Below are 6,000 nucleotides of genomic sequence, written 5' to 3'. Positions count from 1 at the left end.
ATCCAAAAACAAGTAAAACCTAAAACCTTTATCTAAGGAAAGATCCAGAGGTAAGGAGTGGTACCAACCTCTTACTTAGTGGACTTCCCACATCTCTGAAAGGGGTATACCCATCAATGGCTTTGGGGGATTCTCTGGTGACAGGGAAAGCTGACTGGGAGGATGCTGCCACCATGCCTGTTTCCATGTGGGGTTTACACAAGAATGTTCAAGCCTATATTATTATCTACAGTTTAAAGGCCTATATCAAATGATTCCATGAAACAGGAATTACCATCACCCCACATCATCAGTGAGAAAATAATGGTCCCAATATGAAATAACTTTCACAGGTTACAGGCAGAGGAGTAGGGCTGGGGCCCAGATGCAAACTGGAGTCTGACTTTCCGGGACACAAATAACTGTGGTCCAGCTGACAATCCTGAGGGCACTGTCCATCTGACAGCCCCAAATTTAGCACCCAGCCTATTGCCCCAAAAGCCTGTGACTCTGCCTTTTGATTCTCTTGCAAGTACCAAGAGGTTCAATGTAAACCAGAAACTTGGGAGTCATTTTTATTGCCCCCTCCCCTTCACTCCTTACAAACAAGGAATTAGCAAATTCTGCTGATTTTTCTCCCTTAATAGTCACCACTATAGTATTTGCCACTTTAATATTTTGTTTAAAGGCAATGTTAAGCACAGACTTTGGATTGAGATTATCTTTTTTCAAATTGAGAGTAAACTTTATTCAAACTACTCATCCAAAAAAATATACTCGGTACATATGATAATGTAACAAAAAACTTGTGCTCATAAGCCTTTGAAATATTCAAGTAATCTCCAATGATGCTGATCAGGAAATTCCTTTATTGGTGGGAAGAAATTACTTCTGTCTCCAGAACTATATCACCTGGGAATATTCTGAGTCTCCTTTCTTTTTTTTAAATTTTTTTAATTAAAAAATTTTTTTTTGAAGTTTATTAATTTTTGAAAGAGAGAGAGACAGAGCACAAGAAGGGGTGGGGCAGAGAGAGAGAGGGGGACACAGAATCTGAAGCAGTCTCCGGGCTCTAAGCTGTCAGCACACAGCCCAACGCGGGGCTTGAACTCTCGCGCTGGGAAATCATGACCTGAGCCGAAGTCATAGGCTCAACTGACAGAACCACCCAGGTGCCCCAGAGTCTCCTTTCAATGATGTCTCTAAATGTGTGATATTGGGTGAGGCACTTTTCTTCTCTGTGCTTCAATTTTCTTACCTTTAAAAAGGTGAGCTACTCCATAGCATTGTGCGAAGATTAATATATGTAAAATTCTTAGAATAGTACACACAAAAATTGAGCCTTAAATATACATTTGCTGCTGTTACTGTGTGGTCATGCATGACTTCTGGAAAGTGTGTTCTTTATATATTCAGAATGTGATTCAAAATCAAGATTTCTTCAGGAATTTTTCTGAAAAATGATACCCAGGCAATTCAAGAGCATAGGAGTATATTGCCTATAATCCTGTGCACTTGGCTGGGAAGGTAACACGAAGCCTCAGTGACACAGACTATGTGGATAAACCAGGTTTGCAGAAGACAGGAGCTTAAAAGAGTTGCCTAGAATAGAGGCTGAAGAGCACCAAGAGATACAGCACAGCAGAGACAGACAGCACAGGGAGAAGATAAGATAGGCTGGACTAAAAAGCATCTAGCCAGGATAGAAGTTCTGAAGAACCAATGCCTACTTTAATAGGAGAAGCTGGCCTCAGTTTCTCTAAAACGGATTTTGACAAGAGTTGTCCAACAGGATATCAGGAGCCTGCTTAAGTACTTCAGAAAAGGGCCAAGACTTTAGTAGGGCACTGGATGTTGAAACGAGCAGAAGAGTCTGGTAAGAAGTATATGACTTAGAGGACATGCAGGGGCCAGGGCTCATTCACAGTTTCCAGGGCATCAGGAAATGGCAATAAGGATATTGTGGACCTCTGAGATGCATCTTTGCCTGGTCAGGCTGAACTCTGGAGTCAGGTTGTTCTTCCTGCTCCTTTCCCTGGGACGTGGCCCCCAGACCCCAGTTTGCTAAACCTGCCCTACAGCACTAGCTGTTCTCTCTCTGACTTCTCCATTCACTCCACTGCACTGAGTTCTGTCAGTTCTATGGCCTATCATGGCCATGCAACCACAGAAAGGCCTAAGATTTCAAGACATTGTAAGCCATGAGTTTCCATAATCTCATTTGTCCTTATTGTATGAGTAAAGATAGAGCATCCCTTCATGCTGAAAACTAAAAAGTAAGGTTAAAGATGATATTACCAAGTAGAATATCCACAGCCAGACTGGCTGCCAGGGTCTATAAGGTGAGGGTTAGTTGTAGAGCCAGCTTTGCTGAGCTCATGCTTAGAATGAAAGCACTTCTTTGCAGGTTAGGGAATAGAGGAGAAGCAATCTGGAAAGACAAAGCACCCTAAATTTTCTCTCTATTTATAACTATATATTAGGGGAAGGCAATTTGATGGCATTTATTAAAACTTTAAAAATTTATAACGTGCAGAACATAAGCACCCTGCCAGTAGGAACTTGACTTTCTTCACTGCTCTACACTGCTATGAACCCCAGAATCTAGAACAGTAGGTTCAAAATCTTTTACTTCAAAATATTTGTAGAATGGACTTAAACTTATGACTCAACCATTCTACTTGTTAGAATTTAGTTACACTATTCAGCTTTTGCAATGGTATTGAATGTCCCTAATATCCCAAAGTAGTATAATAAGAAATCTCTCTTTCTCTGTTACCACCACTTGGGAATGTGGGTCAGCTCTGGTCTTCTCTGCATGTGCTCCCATTATGGAGTCATAGATGGAGGAAAGCAGACCTTATCTCAGATATGCTGTTCCTGAGGCAAAGGGAGAAAGAGCAACAGGTGGAGTTGAACTACACCATCTGAAGCAGAGTGTCCCTTCTGAAGTGGTGCTCACAGGTACAAAGCCAATAATGGGACAGGGAATGTGCTTTGCTTGCTTGGAGACATGACAAGGGCAGGATAGATATGATGCAGTGTGAATCAGTAGAACACAATCGTAGGGAAACCCAGACAAACAAGTAGGCTTGTCCCAGGGTGTTTTTAGCATCTTGTTTGTGAAAAATAAAAAAAAAAAAAAGTTGTAAAATACTATCAATGATTGAATGGATAAGGCATACTAGAGAATATACTATAGCAGTTGTGCATGATAAGGAAGATTTTTATAGAATGAACAACCCCCCAAAACATACTAGTGAAAATAAACCCCTGCAAAATGATATATAAAATAGCAAACAGCACAAAATACTATTTTTATTTGGTACATTCATGTGTCTACATGCCTTTAAGAAGTATGGCAATATGATAGACCTATTTTTAACTTTTTGAAGCACTTTCATACTGTTTTCCATAGTAGCTGAACCAATTTACATTCCCATCAACAGTGCACAAGTGTTCCCTTTTCTCCACATCCTGGCCAGCACTTATTATCCCTTATCTTCTTGATGATAGCCATTCTAACAGGATGAAGTAATACATCATTGTGGTTTTGATCTGAATTTTCCTGATGATTAGTGATGTTGAACATCTTTTCATGTACCTGTTGACCAAATGAAATATTATTCAGCCATGAAAAGAAAGGACATCCTGCTGTTTGTGATAACATGTATAGAACACGAGGACATTATGTTAAGTGAGGTAAGTCAGAAAGAAAAAGATAAGTACTGAATAATATCACTTGTATGTGGAATTTTAAGCTAAATATGTAAAAACAGACAAAGGAAAATGGTGGTTATTAAGATATGGGGGGAGGGTAGGACAGACGTTGAAGGGTGCAAACTTGCAACAAGTACTAAATAAGCCCTAGAGACTTAATGCACAGTATTGTATTATAATCATCAAACTTGCTGAGAGACTAGAATTTAATTCTTCCAACCATTAAAAAAATGATAATTAATATGGTAGGTGTTAATTATGGCTACAGTCTCAATCACATTACAACATATAAATGTATCAAATTAAGATGTTGTGCACCTTAAATTTACACAATGTTATGTGTCAAATATATTTCAACTAAAAACAAAAGTAAAGGGTTGGGTTAAATGGGAAAGGGGTATTAAAGAGGGCACTTTGGAGGATGAATACTGACCGTCATATGTAAGAGATGAATCACTTGATTCTACTCCTGAAACCAAGACTACACTGTATGTTAATTAACTTGAAAATAAACTTAAAAAAAAAAAGGTATGACAAGATGTTACCAAATGGATAGATGTTGGCAGGGTAAAAAGTGAGTGAGTGTGGGGTGGGAGGATACACCAGGATACACCTGCTATTCTTTTCATGTGAGGGGGTTTGCTTAAACTTTTATGCCCAAGAGGATAAGAAAAACTGACTTTTATGGCAAATACCTCTTCCTCTACTTAGACAAGAAGAGCAACTTAAACAAAAAATGGTCCAATACTAAAGCCAACTCCTATGATAATATTTCCTTTCAAAGTGAGCCTGAAATTGGTGGCTAAATTTCATTTAGAGAAATGTTATAATTTCTGGTAATGGTTTTTTTTTTCATGGAAAGAATCTTGAGTTGAGCCCCAAAGACTGTGTTGGTGCCACTGGTTCATTCTACTCGGTACCCAGGACTCTAATGAAAGCTTTGAACCACTGTCCTCCAGACGCTAGATCATCTGTGTTAATTCTGCCGCCTTTGATTTTTAAGGAAAAAAAAAAGAGAAAGCAAAGCATGTAACACTTTCTATCTTCAATGAACTCTGGTTGAACCTGACAGATGTTGGAGCTTTTCATTTTCTCCTCAAGCAAGGCTCAATGGAGATTATGTTACCAGGGTAATCGCCATCACTCTGTTTACTCTATTAATCTACCGCCTCTAAATGTTGATTCTAGATATATAAATGTGGCCTTAGTGTCCATTTTTCCACAGATTTACCAGCTTGGGTTTTCATTTTGCAATTTTACTAATATCAGTCCTCTAATTAAAGGAAAATAGAAAGAAAGAAAATCTTCAACTGCTGTGGCTGTAAATCACATACTTGGAAAAATAATTTTACTTATTCTTTGGGTTGCTTCAACATGAGGCTATTATTCTAACTAAACACTTCTCAGGATGTCTGGGATTTGGAATCACACATACCATTGTTCATCCACTTTCTAACAGGGAAAAAATATCTGGACTTCTGTGAGCCTGTTTCTACCCCTGTAGTACAGAGATAATTACTACCTTACACAATGTCATTAGGAAGATAAAATAAAATTAGGTAAGTTAAGTACTAGGCTACTGTCTTCAAAACAAGATATGTTCCCTGGAAATTTAATCAATGGTATTGTGGTTGCATTATATGGTGATAGATGGTAGCTATACTTGTGGTGAGTATAGATAGCATCAGTATAGAGTTGTTGGATCACTATATTGGATATCTGAAACTATGTAACATTGTGTGCAAACTATACTTCAAATAATAATAATTTTAAAAAGGCACGTTCTCTTAATATTAGTTCCTGAGATTCTGTCTCTGATTATGTATGGGTAGATTGGTTATACTAACATGAAGTAACTTACTCCCTCTCATTTGCTACAAAGTGAGTGCAGGAGTATTCCCCAAGAAAAAGTAGAGGAATACTTGCTCCACTTAACAAGGAGGAAAGTGTTCTGGCAGGGAAGCAGACCCTTCTCAAACCAACGTTACTCTACACACTGTAGCTTGATTTCAGTCACCACAGACCTCAGGGCAGTCCTCCATCCAGCCTGCTGAACCTTCAGTGTAGGTCAGTCCCTGGACTTGAGGCTGAAAATCTGGCATAACATAGGACAAGAGGAATTCAAAACACGTGAACTTAGTGAGACATTTTACCTTTCAGAGTCTTAATCTTCTTATCTGGACAATTGGGGGGGTGGGTAAGATAGATAACCTTTGAGATTCCTTCTGGGGGTACACACAGACAAATCATGACTCTGGGGTTCTAATCTGCTGTTAATATACATAACACAAGTAGTCAGTA

General features: G+C 38.8%; 1 long non-coding RNA gene across 2 annotated transcripts in view; it reads right to left on the bottom strand.

The window, feature by feature from the left end:
- Nucleotides 1-2,264: 2,264 nt before the first annotated feature.
- Nucleotides 2,265-6,000, bottom strand: part of LOC131516193 (uncharacterized) — a 30,337-nt gene continuing 26,601 nt past the window's right edge. For both annotated transcript variants that reach the window (XR_009263939.1, XR_009263938.1), the window contains exons 3-4: nt 5,724-5,794; nt 2,265-3,583 (exon numbers count right to left, since the gene is read on the bottom strand). This is a non-coding gene — a long non-coding RNA (uncharacterized LOC131516193). The remainder of the gene's footprint in view (nt 3,584-5,723; nt 5,795-6,000) is intronic.

This window comes from Neofelis nebulosa, chromosome 7 (assembly GCF_028018385.1).
Source record: "Neofelis nebulosa isolate mNeoNeb1 chromosome 7, mNeoNeb1.pri, whole genome shotgun sequence".
NCBI lineage: Eukaryota > Metazoa > Chordata > Mammalia > Carnivora > Felidae > Neofelis > Neofelis nebulosa.
This window is presented reverse-complemented; position numbering and strand designations above follow the sequence as displayed.